Raw genomic sequence first — 15687 nt, forward strand, 5'->3', positions numbered from 1 at the left:
GTGGTCATCGGAGGGCGAGGCGCAGCCGTGTGGCGCCCGGCCACGCTCTCCCGGGATCGCAGACCGCAGCATTCGCCAGGCCGCCGCCCTCTTGTTTTCCCCCGGACCACTGCTTGGAAACGCGCGGTGACGCCTCGAGGCTCCCGGGGCGAACGGGGGCATCCCACGCCTGCCTGCAGGAGCCCGGAGTCTGCAGCGTCGCAAGTGGAGCGTGATGATTCAGAGGGGAGTGCCGGGAAGCAAAGGGTTCCAAGGTCACCTCATCCACTGTTTTTGTTTTCTTCTTGTAGCCGCCCGCAAATTCGCTTTTAATATCTTTCTCCTCCATTCTTCCGTACTCTTTTTTGAGGATTATCGTTTTGATACACGGGTTGGCAGCAGTGACGATGGACTTCCTGCCGGTGGCAATCGGGTCCCATTGTTCTAATAGAAATGTCAAGCGTGCTGGTTGTGCTGCAAACCCTAGCAGTGTCTCCTGGGAGCTTGACTTACAAGGTGTGGGCCTAGAGCCACCTTGACCGGAAACACACCGTGGGTAGTGCTTCAACCCTCTAAACTGTGGGATTCAGTATATCTTAAAGATGGCTTTGAATGGGGTGGGTAGTGATAGGAATGGGTGATGATGGGGGAATAGGTAGACATTTTTAAAGGGCAACAGAGTGTTGAACAGGAGGGGTCTGGCCGGTGACCCAGTAGGCTGGATGTTGTTTGTGAGCACACCGGGCCTTCTAAAGTCTTTCACACATCCTTTCACTTCATGGCACACCTAGGAAATAATCTTTTCTGCAGGACCCCAAGTGGGGCAAACAGAGGAGGCTGCTCATGCAGGAGGGACTGGGCCCTTCCACCTTGGAGGGCAGAGGAGACCACTATGTACATATCTATAACTCATTCCGTGGTGTGAAATTAGGAAGCTCTGTTTTAATGTTCTAGCTAGCAGGTTTTCTTATCTACATTTCCCCAAACCTCCTGAGTTGTCAAGTCTTGCTCCTCAGGGCAGTGGGGAACCACCAGGACAGGGGCCTGGGGGTAATACTCAACTTGTCATAGTCCAGGAAATGGTGCTTAAAACTTTGCATCTCCCGGGCGGAACTCATCTTTCTGCTCCCAGCCTGCTTCTATGGTCTCTGACTGAGACAACGCCTCCTTCACATCCCACCCCACCCCATTATCGGGCTTTCACTCACTAGCAAGTCCAGCTGATCCATTCTGTCTTCTCTCTCAGATTCATTTTTTTGGTCCATCCCCTGTATTATTGTTTATTAATCAGTCTAATAATTGTATCTAGTCTCATTTCTATCTATGATGGAAAGATCAAGAAACAGTTTGAACATAATCAACTATACTCCAATATAAAATTAAAAAGTTAAAAAAAAAAAACAAAAGAAGCAGTTTGATATTTGGAAGTAAAGAGATAGCAGATACCAGAAGAGTTAGAACGCACAAAGAATTTGCCCCTAGGGAGCAGGAATTGGGTGAGAGGGGGGTGGCACAAGAGACCGCTGTTTCTGTGACACAGCAATATGCCTCTACGAGCTAAATCTGGTCCACTTTCCACTTTGCTGCCACGGAGATGATCCTACATCACACCTCTCAATAGGTTGCTTGCTTAAAAGCTTTCACTGGCTCCTGGGTCCTATCGAGAGCAAGCTCCTGGGCATGGCTTTCAAGGGCTCTCTCCCCCTCGCATCTGTCAATCCTGCCCTCTCACACGTGACATGCCATTTTACCACACCACATCTAGTTTCCTAAATGCACAAACTAGTTTCATTCCTTTGTGCCTTTATACATGTTATTTCTTTTGCCTGGAGTATTCTCATGCTGCTGTGATGATAGCTAATGGCATGAGGCTAAGTGCTTTTTGTGTTTTATAGCTGTTCATTCTTATATCAACTCTGTGGTAGGATTACTATTACCTCAATAAAGAATAAAACTGTGACTTAGAGAGGTTAAGTAATTTACTCAAATATGTAGCATATGGTGAGGCCAAATTTGAACCCAGCTATATGACTTCAGGACTCACATTATTTTACCTGTTCATACTTTAAAAACTTTTCTCAGACACTAAATTTGAGCAGGATTTAAATTGTAAAATGTTTTAAAAGTCTTCAAAGTACAAGGAGAAAATATAAGTGAATTGCTTTTCATCTCAGAGTAAGCATGGAACAAAGGACAAAATTACAAAGGAAAAGTGACAGATTTGACTATAGAATTTTTAACTGCTTTCATCAAAAAGGCCCATAGAGTAAAATTAAAAGACAAGTAAAAATTATCCAATAATGTGCAATATATATGAAAGATAAGAGAGTAACATCCTCATTTAATAAAAAGGTCTTACAAAGAAAATATAAATACCTTGTTTTTAAAAATGGGCAAAAATGTAAATTAGTTAAATCATGAAAGTAGAATGCAAATGGCCAAACATTTTTAAGGGAAGTGAAAATGTAAAATGATAATGCACCTTCAAGTTGACTGAGAATAAAAGAATAGAGCTAGTGATTTGGGCCAGCGACCCTTGAGGCAGGATGTATGGCAGATGAGCAAGCTCAGTGCTGAGAAGGGCATAAATTGCTTCAGTGTTTCTGGAGGGCAATTTGGCAGAATGCAGTAAAAGCCTCAAAAATGCTCACACCCTTTGACTCAAAAATTACATTTCTGGGAATTCATAATGCAGGGATTGACAAATATTTTCTATAAAAGTCCAGATAGTAAATACTTTAGGCTTTGCAGGCCACATATGTCTTTCTTGCTTTTCTTCTTCGTGTGTGTGCTTTTTTTCTTTAACCCTGAAAAAATGTGAAAGCTATTAGCTTGAGGGCTGTAGAAAAACTGGTTGTGGCCTGAAATTGGCCTGAGGTTAGTAATGTGTGCAATGTTGACTGCAAGAAAGTTCATCACAGTGGATTTGGTAATAGTCAAAAGGATAAAGCAACTAAACGTCTGAGGATAGAAATTAGTTACAACCAGGTGTGAAACAAGTTTTTTTAAAGTTTTAAATGTTTAAAAAATTTTCAGAATGATATTTATTGCATGAGATAGTATTCATGATTTGTTAAGTGGAAAAATAATAGTTTACCAAAGAATATCTATGTTATCCCCAATACAACATAATCATGTGTATATATGCATAGAAGAAGGACTGGAAAGATATAAACACCCTAAGATGTTGATAGTGGTCTTGGGGTGGGAATGAGATTGTAAATATTTGGTTTTTTTGGTTGTATGTATGTGTTTCCAATAGTGAGTATGTATTGTTTTTGTAATAAGTAAAAATACAAGAAATTTTGCTTGGGCAGCAACAAGGCCCTTAGTTGTCAGTTTGAGAAAATCTTCCCCAAATTTACTTCCCCTTTCTCTGTGTGCTCCCTGAACACATCATGATCCTTCTTTTTTTCCTAACAAAATGATTCTTTTATTGCTATTTTTTTTTCATAATGATCTTTTGACTACCATTATTTACTTAATTGAAGAATGGTTAATACCTTCGTTTAGTTATGCATTCCTCTATTATTGGACATCTGGGTTCCCAGCATTTCACTATTGTAAGTATGCTGGTTATTTTCTACTTGCTGTCTGCCAGATCCATTTTCCTTCCTTCTCTGCCGGACTCTGTGCCTCAGAAGGCAGCACTTTCATAGACTATTTTCTCTGGGTTCTCTTGCCGGCTGGCTTCCCGTTAGATTGACCAGTGGGTGATACCAAAAGCAGGTTGGAGAGTGGATAATGGAAAAAGGTTGGGGTATTTCTTCCCACCTCTTTTGCTGCTGTGGGCCTCTAAGGCTCCTGTAAGGCAGCCCCTACCGCTTTGCTAATTTGATCTCCTCCCCTTATCCCTTCAGTCCTAGCAGTGGTAACAGCTTCTTACTGTTGCAAGAGGCTGAGTACCTTCACATCGAATTGTTTCCCTTCACCCAGCCCTAAACCTAACCCAAAACTTATGTAAATAGTCAGTTCAATAAAATCTCTTCTGTCGAAACACCTAAGTGAAAGTTGGTTCCTGTTAGGACAGACTGATGTATTAAAGAACACTGGTGAGGGACTTTCCTGGTGGTCCAGTGATAAAGAATCCGCCTTCCAATGCAGGGGATGCAGGTCCCATTCCTGATTGGGGACCTAAGATCCCACATTGCAGCGGGGCAACTAAGCCCCTGTGCCTCAACTAGAGAGTCCGAGTGCTGCAAACTACAGAGCCCACGTGCTCTGGAGCCTGTGCGCCACAACTAGAGAGAGAAAACCCGCACCAACTAGAGAGCTCGCGTGCCACAACGAAAGATCCTGCATGCCGCAAAGAAGACCCAACGCAGACAAAAAAAAAAAACAACAACGCTGGTGAACATCATGGATCACAAATCTTTTATTTCTTATGCAACAGGCCCTGTATCCTCACATTTTACATCTGAGCTTTTGACTATTTGCAAGGTAATTATAGAATGATTTACAAGTTTCCTGAAGCAGGAATTTGAATTACGGTGAGGCCAGTGTTTGGGAATGTAACATTTTGACTATTGTTCTCCACTTCTCCAAACACATTTTGAGAAGTAAGACTCCATTGCATTTTATTGAAGAAATCATATACTACAATATAGTGGTGTTCAAATTTTGATGTTTTCAGTGGAATCCATAAGGAAATATTCGTAAATATCAAGACTAACATATAAATGAGATAAAAGTCACATACAGATTTGGGGGAACCTTCTTTCTCATCTTTGAGGCAGACTTAGGACATCCCTGCAGAATTCCCGGGCCCCTTGGAGCACATTTTGAAAATACAGATTTGGAGAGTCCAAGAGTCTGGAAGATATATCCTTCATAAATATCAAGTGTCTATTATATTTCTCTAGGTTAGATTCCTAGAATTACATGGTCAACCATATGACTTTGCCAATTGCCCTTCAAAACACTCTTCACTGTGAATGATGTTGCTTTCCTCATTACTGCATCTATTATCAAATACACACAAACAAAAAACATTTCCTAATTTCTCATCATAGTTTTAATTGCATTTTTATTATTTTTGAGAGTTTTTCTTTCCTTGTCTATTTGTCATTTGTATTTCCTTTTCTCCTCTTCCTTCCCACCTTTTTTTAGCTGCCTTTTCATGTTCGACCATTCCTCTATTCATTCAATACATATTAATTCCTTATATCTGGGTATTATGCTAATAAATTTAAATGACAAACAATACAGTTATGCCTCTGCCTCACGGAGCTCACAAACTAGCAATATTTGAGACTTACTATTTATCTTGTTTAATTCAATTAACAGTATAGTAGTATGGCAGCCCTTTGTCACTTTTGTTATGAATAATTTTCTTAGTTTGCCTTTTATTGAAGGGTGTTTATTATTTACAAATTTAAAAATTTTTAATGTAGTCAAATCTATGGATCTTTGTTTTTATGCCTGGAAAATCCTTTTAAAACCAAAGATCAGATCAATATTCACTTACATTTCTCCTGATATTTTTTACTATTTGAATTTTTAGATTTAAGTCTTTAATAATCTGGAAGTTATTTTGAGAAGCTCTAAACTGATTTCCCCCCACCCAAATACCTAACTTTTTTTTCTAATATCCAAATAGCCAATTTTCCTGACATCATTACTGAACAGATATCCTTTTCCCACTAATCTCTGATGACAAATACATTATGTATTAAGCTCTTTTATAACCTAGGCTATATTGGGTCCTCTATTTTCTTTCATTCATCTGCCATTGGATTACCTTTGCCTTTGGATTTTTAATAGCAAATGGGTAATTCTCCACCAAAATTCACTCTTTCCAAATATTCAAAATATTTATGTTTTCAGATGAAATTTATTAACTACTTATTATAAAAGTAATGCATTATGAAGACAAGTTGTGGAAACTTTGAGAAAACATGAAAAAATATAAAGAATGAAACAAAACCCATACCAAATTCTATGACCATTAACATTTTGGAGTATAACTTCCCATCTTCTCTGTGTGTTTATGTATATATTATTTCTACAAATATTACTAAGCATACTGTTTTGTAAACTGCTGTTTAATCATCATATATGAGCATTTCACCATGTCATTAAATATTCCTTTGAAATATGATTTTTAATGACACATTAGCCGAGGCTTCTAGCATAAGGGTCGATGGCAGAGTGTCAGCAGGCAGCTCTCACAACCTCCTAGACTCAGTCATATCCTTTACTCAGTCATAGCAAACTAGCATTGAGGTCACCAATTGTTGTCACATGGATCAACATTGCATGCCTGCCACTGTCATACCTCCCAGCTTGATATCAGCTGTTGGAAACTTGAAATTGGTTTTGACTGTAATTCACTGGATTATGAGTTTTGGAGCATTTGCCACCTATACCTCATCTATTAAGCATGTGTAAAAATGACTCAACCATAAGATATTAGGTAGCTAACAGATAGGCAAAAATGTAGGTTACTCATACAAGAACTAAATTTGAATTGATTTAGTTGTAAGAGATTCCTAGCACCATATTGCACAATCTTATTTTTGTGTTCCTTTAAAACTCACTAACTAGGGCTTCCCCAGTGGCGCAGTGGTTAAGAACCTGCCTGCCAATGCAGGAGACACAAGTTCGAGCCCTCGTCCGGGAAGATCCCACATGCTGTGGAGCAACTAAGCCCGTGCGCCACAACTACTGAGCCCACATGCCCTAGAGCCCGTGCTCTGCAAAAAGAGAAGCCACCACAATAAATGCGTGCACCGCAACGAAGAGTAGCCCCAGCTTGACACAACTAGAGAAAGCCTGCGTGCAGCAACAAAGACCCAATGCAGCCAAAAATAAATAAATAAATAAATTTTTAAAAATCATTAACTAATATAACTCGTTTATACTTTCCTTAGAAAAGGCTGAACAACTCTCATGAAAACAAAGCATATCCATGATTTTCTTAAAGATTTGGGGGAAGAATCCTTAACATTTGTGATAGAATATTTAAAACTCCTTGAGTTTTTCTTAAATTGCAGTGCAAATTTACTAAACTATATAAACTAGGGAGCTTTGAGCGTGGTATTGAGGGCTACATGTAGCTGAGATCCCAAGAAAGCAAAGGGTAAATTTCTAGAACAAGTCATGCAGACATATTTATAAGCACTTTCCAAGGTATGGGAACATAGGCTTATCTCTAACAAAGTTTCACCAGGCCTGAGTGTTTATCTTTACTCTCTCACACCCTATACACACAAACACATACACACGTAGTACATATACTTAAAACTTCATAAAATAGGAATTATCTTTTTTTTTCACTTACCTTTCCACAGAAGGGTTGCTTACTGAATTCCAAGATGTAAAATATAATAAATGCCAAAGCCTTGAAGTATATGGTTACTTAGGATCTGAGTTTCCCTCTGTTTCAAGGGAATTAAAAGCTGGAATCTGAGAGCAAAAAGCTCAGGGAAGGGACTCTGGATGGACTTCCCCTGTGCTTCATCTGAACAATTTTTTAGTAAACTGCCCAGCCCAGCCCCTACTGATTAGGTGTAGAATTCTCTGCCATTCAGTACAAAGTTTTTCCTCTGGAACAAGCATATTATCAATGAGTCATTTCCTCCAATTGTTAGACTTTCCTCAATATTTTCTTGTTTACTTAAGCCATCCATGGAAGACCCTAAAATCAACTTATGTTGGAGACTCCCTGATACTCTTTAGTTTGTAAAACAATTTCCTGCATATTTTGTTATCTTGAATATTTATATCCTCATTGCTTATTCCTTTTGTGTATTTTGCTTTGGAATACATTTGCCTAGTTTATTTTTAGAACTGCTAATTTTGTAATCTATCTTTTGGATATTACATGGTAAGTGTGAATATGACACTAATTTCATAGGGAAAAGTGCATTAAAATTCTTTAAACTTCTTAGGCATTCAAAAATAGAACTTTAAGAAGCTTGTTTAAAACATCTAATATGCAGAATCAAATTCTTTCCCCAAACCACACCCTCCATACCTCATGTTATCAAATTATTCTGGTAAAAACTTAAGCCAGGGCTTCCCTGGTGGCGCAGTGGTTAGGAATCTCCTGCCAATGCAGGGGACACGGGTTCGAGCCCTGGTCGGGGAAGATCCCATGTGCCGTGGAGCAACTAAGCCCGTACGCCACAACTACTGAGCCTGCGGTCTAGAGCCCACGTGCCACAACTACTGAAGCCCGCGTGCCTAGAGTCCATGCTCTGCAACAAGAGAAGCCACCACAATGAGAAACCCGCACACTGCAACAAAGAGTAGCCCCTGCTTGTCACAACTAGAGAAAGGCCACGTGCAGCAACAAAGATCCAACGCAGCCAAAAATAAATAAATAAATATTAAAAACCCCACAAAACTTAAGCCAGCAAGAGACTGGAAAGGCAAGAGGAGACAAGAAGTAGGTTTCTCATATGCAAATTATACTGTGTTTTTATTTAGTTAAGTAACTTTCTTCTATGATACATAAAGTTCATCATTATTTAGGTAATCTTAGGAGACAAATATATTTTGCTAATGGGGTTGTACTATTACTCCTAACACCTCACAACTTAAAAATAATTTTAGCTTTCATAATGTCTTCACAGATATTGAACTTTTGATCCTAAATGCTTTTCACAAGTTTTTTCTTACAGAATGTACTGACACTGAAATGTTTACTGAAATGTTTGCTTATTGTGATTAATTTCGAGTTTCCACAAATGAAATGTTATAAATGGGAAGAAAACATTGGAAAATTAGAAAGAACATATACTTGTCTCCTGTTTTTGTTGTTGTTGTTCACATAGTTCTTTTTTTTTTTAAACATTTAAAAAAAATACATATTTATTTATTTATTTTGGCTGCCCGGGTCTTTGTTGTGGCATGCGGACTTCTTAATTTCGGCATGCTTGCAGGATCTAGTTCCCTGACCATGGATCGAACCCGGGTCCCCTGCATTGGGAGTGAGGGGTCTTAACTACTGGACCACCAGGGAAGTCCCAGTTCTTTTCGTCATAGATATTTTTCCTCTCCTTTTTTCACAAGAAAAGTTAAATATATTACCTGACATATACAGTTAAATTTTATCTTGGAAATAGCAACAAATGTGGTTCAGCTGATGCTTCTGTGAGGACCAATGAGTTAAATGAAAGTTGCAGACTATTGCTTGACACCAAGATGAGGAAAAGGATGCTAATTCCCAGTCACCATGCACTTCTCCACTGACATTTCTGGTCTCCTGCCCACCATCCCTTTAGATAGTCTTATCTCCTGGGTGATTACGGAGGTTTTGTCCGCAACATACTCCAGGGTCTAGGAGGAGATGAGTGTACAGCAGCAGCTGTCTCTCATTTGTTGTTGTTGAAGTCACAACTTGAAAAAAAGCAATCTTTGATGTTACCATTTACCATAAATTTTTCGTCAGCTGCAAATTATTTCCTACCTCATCCCTGAATCTTAAAAACACATATGAAACATTGTTGGCTTGCCTTGCACTGTCTTTTCGTTTTAAGTGAGTATTTTGCTCCTAAATATAGGCAGAAATTTTACAAATTTCGATTGATCTTACCACTAATAACATAGGATGTGTTGTTTTGGTTTTTTAATTTAGGATTTGGAGGCCAGGGTCTCAAAGGAGGGTTACTGAGCATTGCAGCTGCACAGAACACTGATATTCACATTTTCTCTTTCCTTACCCTCTATCTTTATCTTCCATTGGGAAAGTGAACATAGCATTAAGCATAGTAGCAAGCCTCACCAACCAAACACCAGAACAATACAAAAGTGACTCTGAAAAGGACTCAAAGTCTTCCCATATGAGTGGAAAAGCATACTATTTCGACAGTCATTTGATTTTATTTCTCCTCCTCCAAAGAAATAGACATGCAAATAGACATTTGTACTATTATTATGTACCAAGGTTTACATTTTTTGAAAATACAGAGCTTTATAATATCAATGTTGTATCTTATGCTGTGTATGTAAGAGTTATGCATGTATTTTAATTTTAATTATTAAGGACACAGTTTTGCATGCAAAATCAAGCAATGTATGAAAGTTTTTTTGTAAGAAATCTGTTTTGGAGGCACTACCTTATGGAAAAACGTAAGCCTTTCAATCTTCTTTGATGCAATACATTCATCACCTGGTGGCAACTTACTAGAAACCCAGTGCATGTAGTAAAGAAAAAACTCACCCCAAAAGTATTTTGAGAATTATCTATAAAGAAAAATGTGGTAGGTTTTGTGTAATTTTTTAAAAAATAAACTTATTTTATTTATTTATTTTTGGCTGCGTTGGGTCTTTGTTGCTGTGCGCAGGATTTCTCTAGTTGTGGCGAGCGGGGGCTACTCTTTGTTGCGGTGCGTGGGCTTCTCATTGCAGTGGCTTCTCTTGTGGAGCACAGGCTCTAGGTGCACAGGCTTCAGTAGTTGTGGCACGCAGGCTCAGTAGTTGTGGCGCGTGGGCTTAGTTGCTCCGCAGCATGTGTGATCTTCCCTGACCAGGGATCGAACCTGTGTGCCTGCATTGGCAGGCAATTCTTAACCACTGCGCCACCAGGGAAGCCCTGTAATATTTTTTATGTCCTTAAAAATCACTTTTATTTTTGTTACAAAACAATTATTTACTCTCAAGAGAAACAATAGAAAATATAAATAATAATAGAGAAGTAATGAGTCTCCCCCTATTTCCACCACCAGCCAAGGATAACTGCTGCTAACATTTGGGGTATATATTCTTTTAGAATGTTTCTATGCATACACATACACATTTTTTTCTAACAGAAACCATCTTTGTTTTTGAAATTTCCTATTTTATTAATGCTCCTATCTTTATCAACTGTTCTTTGAATCAGTACACTGGGCATGGATACTGGTTGATGATCTGAGAAAGAACCCATCATTGCCTGCCAAACCCACCTAATCTTGGAACTCATAAACATCCCCAGTATCCAAATAGATGGTTAAACCCCAAGACCTCATGATCCAAGGTGACCCATTTATAGCTCAAAAAAGTTAAACCAGGCTAATCAGATTGTTATGCTGAGTTCAGAAAATGAGAAACAGATGGGCCAGTTAGTAAGTTTGACAAAAGCAAAATGAATAAGTAAATAAATAATGATTTAAAAGCGATATTGTGAGATGCTGTCACGAAGTAGAGTTGGGCTCAAACAAACCAAGGCAAGTCAAAACCTCTTAAAAGTCAAGTTAGTAGGAAGGTGTAGAAAAGATATAGGAAAGGATGTGGGGAGCCAGACAAACTGGCCACGTTTCAAAGTGATACTGATAGAATTAAAATCTGATTTTGTCATGTTTCTGCTTAAATACCCGTAAGGTAGCTTCATAGACCCTTTGTGATCTGATACCATCCTGTCACTCCTTGCCACTATCAGAATGCTGGAGTCATGTTTTGTTTCATCTGTGCAGAGTTTTCCTATATCTAGAACAGTCAGTTCTTCTGAGTAGCCTTCTCTGATTCCTAGACGATGACAGGTGGTCCTGCTATGTGCTTCCATAGCACCATGTAACCTCCAAGGCTGCAGGGCCCAACACCTAACATAGCACCTGGATCATAATAGGCCTTCAGTGACTATATAAAGCACCAAGAGAGAAGCAGACATTCCACAAGTCTGTGTGAGATTCCATGTGACCAAAGAAAGAAGGCAATGAAAAGAAAGAGCACCCAGATGTGGCTCATATGTAATCAATATTTAAAAGAAAATTTTTTTAAAAGTACTGGTTCAGTTGTTAAATTTAAATTAAAAATAATTCAGTTCCTCAGTTGTACTAGACACATTTGAAGTGCTCGATAGTCACTTGTGTCTGATGTTGAACAATATAGCTATAGACAACTGTGAGAGTTTTTAGCAGCTAAATAAAAAGTCAAAAGTGGCATCCTAGGAAGATTTGTTATCAGTAAAATACAGAGTGAATTGAAGGATGTGAGAGAGAAGAGAGAGAGAGGCTAGATCTGGAATGAATTACATGTGGGTACTAGAATGGTAGCAGCGGGGTGTTAAGAGGAGTGGGCAAATCTGAGAGATGTTTCAAAGAAATAATTGGTATGCCTCGATGACTGATTGGCAATGAGAGAAGAAAAAACTATTCAAGAGTGGTAGCCAGGGACTTCCCTGGTGGCACAGTGGTTGAGAATCCGTGTGCCAATGCAGGGGACACAGGTTCAATCCCTGGTCTGGGAAGATCCCACATGCTGTGGAGCAACAAAGCCCACACACCACAACTTCTGAGCCTGCACTCTAGAGCCCACGAGCTACAACTACTGAGCCCGCTTACCCTAGAGCCCGTGCTCCACAAAAAGAGAAGCCACCGCAATAAACCTGCACACCACAACGAAGAGTAGCCCCCGCTTGCCTCAACTAGAGAAAGCCCGTGTGCAGCAACAAAGACCCAATGCAGCCAAAAAAAAAAAAAAAGAGTGGTAGCCAGCCTCCGAACTGCCCTCAATGATCCTTGCCTCCTAGTATTCACACCCTGGTGGGTGTAGTCCCCTCCCACACTGTACTGGGGTAGTATGTGTGACCTATAGAATAAGGCAGTAGTGATGGTACATCACTTCCAAGATTAAGTTATAAGAGATATGGTGGCTTCCATCTTGGTGGTTCTCTCTTTTGGATCACTTACTCTGGAAGAAGCCAGCTGCTATATTGTGAGCAGCCCTATGGAGAAGCCCCTATGGCGAGGGACTGAAGGCTGCCAACAAGCTTGTCAGTGAGTTTGGAACTGGGTCCTTCTGCCCCAGTTGAGCATTCAGATGACCATGGTCCCAGCCAACACCTTGACTGCAACCTCAGCAAAGACTCTAAGCCAGAACCACCAAGCTAAGCCTCTCTCTGATTCCTGAGTCTCAGAATCAGAGAGATAAGAAATGTTTGTTGTTTTAAGCTGCTAAACTTGGGGTAATTTGTAACAGCAATTGATAATTATTGCATCAAACCTTAATAAAAAGATGACCCAATTTAAAAATGAGCAAGAGATTTGAACAGCCACTTTACAAAAGAAGATAATAAGTATACGAAAAAGTGCTCAATATCATTAGATACAAGGGAAATGTAAATGAAAACCACAATGAGATAATACTATACACACACCAGCAGGATAAAATTAAAAAGACTGACAGCACAAAACTGTCTCTATACATTTGCTTATTCTAGACTCTCATATTAATGGAATCATACAAAATATGGTTGATTGTGGCTAGCTTCTTTTCACTTTGCAGGGTTTTCAAAGTTCATCCATGTGGTAGCTTGTATCAGCAGTTCATTTCTTTTTATTGTCAAATAATATTTTATTGTGTGGCTATATCACTTAAAAAAATCCACCAGTTAGACATATGGGCCAACTTTTTAGTGATTATGAATAATGCTTCTATAAAGATTTGTGTGGATTATGTCTTCATTTCTCTTGGGTGTATATCCAGGAGAGGAATTGCTAGGTCTCATAGTAACTCTATGTTTAACCATTTGAGGGACTGTCAGACTTTTTTTCTGAAATGGCCATAGCATTTTACATTCCTACCAGCAGTGTATTCAGGATTCCAAATTCTCCACCAACACCTGTTATTCTCTGTCTTTTTGATAGCCATCCTAGTAGGTGCGAAGTCATATCTTATCTTGGTCTTGATTTGCACTTCCCTGATGGCCAAGCATGTTGAGCACCTTGTCATATGATTATTGATCATTTGTACATCTTCTTTGGAGAACTGTCATTTTTTTTTCATAAATTTATTTATTTATTTTTGGCTGTGTTGCGTCTTTGTTGCTGCACGTGGGCTTTCTCTAGTTGTGGCGAGTGGGGGCTACTCTTCGTTGCGGTGCACGGGCTTCTCGTTGCGGTGGCTTCTCTTGCTGCGGAGCACAGGCTCTAGGCGCACGGGCTTCAGTAGTTGTGGTGCAGGGGCTTAGTTGCTCTGCAGCATGTGGGATCTCCCCAGACCAGGGATTGAACACGTGCCCCAGCATTGGCAGGCAGATTCTTACCCAATGTGCCACCAGGGAAGTCCCAGGAGAACTGTCTTTTCAATCCATCGTCCATCTAAAAAATAGGGCTATTTGCCGTTTTTTATTATTGAGTTGTAATAGTTCTTTACATATTGTAGATACTGGCTCCTTATCAAATATATCATTTGCAGATTTGTTTCCCATTCTATGGATTGTCTGCAACTAGAATCCTTAGTCCAAAATAATACAAACATTTTTGAGAAAGGTCCTGGGTTACATAATTTGCCCAAATTCACTAAACTATTCACTAAACTAGCACACTAAATGAGTGTGCTAAAGGCAGGTCAGGACCGACATAACTTGTGGGGCTTAGTGCAAAATGAAAATGCAGAGTCCCTTGTTCAAAATTTATTACAAGCAGAGCATTAAACCAAAGGCAGATTCCGTCTAAGCATGGGGCCTTGTGAGACACAGGTTACACACACATGAAGCTAGGGGCACAGGGAAGATTTGAATCTTGGGCTTGCAGGAAAGCCCTTGGTCTTTCCAGTAAACCATGCTGATGATTGTTCATTTTTTGTGCACACTGAATGAGGGTGATGTCAAAAAACAATTTCCCACAGCAGGTTAAAAACTGAATTGTAGGTCAGGAGTTCTTTCTGTGATGCCAGTTTGCCCTCTGTTCAATGGGTATTTGGATAATTATATTTGACTAGGTAGAAAGGTAATTTTTGACCAAAGGCTTGACAGTATATTCTCAGATGTTAACTTGCTAAGGCTAACTCCTTTAAATTCCCTCTCTCTGAAATTCTTCCCTGAATTCCTCCTTCCTGATAAATGTGTCAGTGGTTCAGTGGTGATGAAATGTTTGCTGCTGGACATCTGGGTGTATCTGGACGCAGAGGAACATTCTTCTGTATCTACATAATAGTTGATACTAGTGGTTGAGTTAAATTTTAGTTTCATTAAAGAGTAGGCTACTTTCTAGATGCAATTTTATGCTTTTGCTGATAACAGTAATTTTTAGTTTAGTTGAAGACATATATATCACCTCTTAAGGAGACAATTCTTGTCTGTCATTAAGGAAGATTGGGGAACTATAACTTTTCCAAAAAACCGGAAATATCTCAATACTAATATGAAAGAAATTCTGCTATGTTAGGCTAGGAATAAATTACAGTAAATGTCCTCCTCTTATCACGTGTATTTCATCTGCTTGATTCTCAGAATAGAATACTAATCTTAGGGACTTCCCTGGCGGTCCAGTGGTTCGATCCCTGGTTGGGGAACTAAGATCCCGAAAGCCGCACACCACAGCCAAAAAAAAAAAAGAATACTAAGTTTACTTTTTAAATGTTGTTTGGCCGCACCGTAGGGCATGCGGGATCTTAGTTCCTCAACCAGGGATGCAACCCCTGCCCCTTGCAGTGGAAGAGCGGAGTCTTAACCACTGGACCGCCAGGGAAGTCCCAAGTTTACATTTTCAGTTTTAAAAAAATCTTAAGATTCCAGAAAAGTATTTCCTGTCAGTCTCTGCTAGTCAAACTAAGCTGTCTAGGTCACTTGAGTTTTTCCCAGGAGAGCCCCAAGCGAGCAAACTCTTCCCTCCGGTTCAGCCCGCCTCTGCTCTCTGACCTCTCCTTCAGCCCTGCCCCGCCTCGCCCACCGCCTGCACCCCGGCCCCGCCCCTCCCCAGGCCACGCCCCTTCCCACCTCCCATCTCCCGCAACCATTTCCTCAGTAGGTGGCTCTCGCCCCGCCCCTCAGCGACGCGCCGC

The sequence above is a fragment of the Grampus griseus genome (assembly GCF_964374135.1).
Source record: "Grampus griseus genome assembly, chromosome: 7".
NCBI classification, from domain to species: Eukaryota; Metazoa; Chordata; class Mammalia; order Artiodactyla; family Delphinidae; genus Grampus; species Grampus griseus.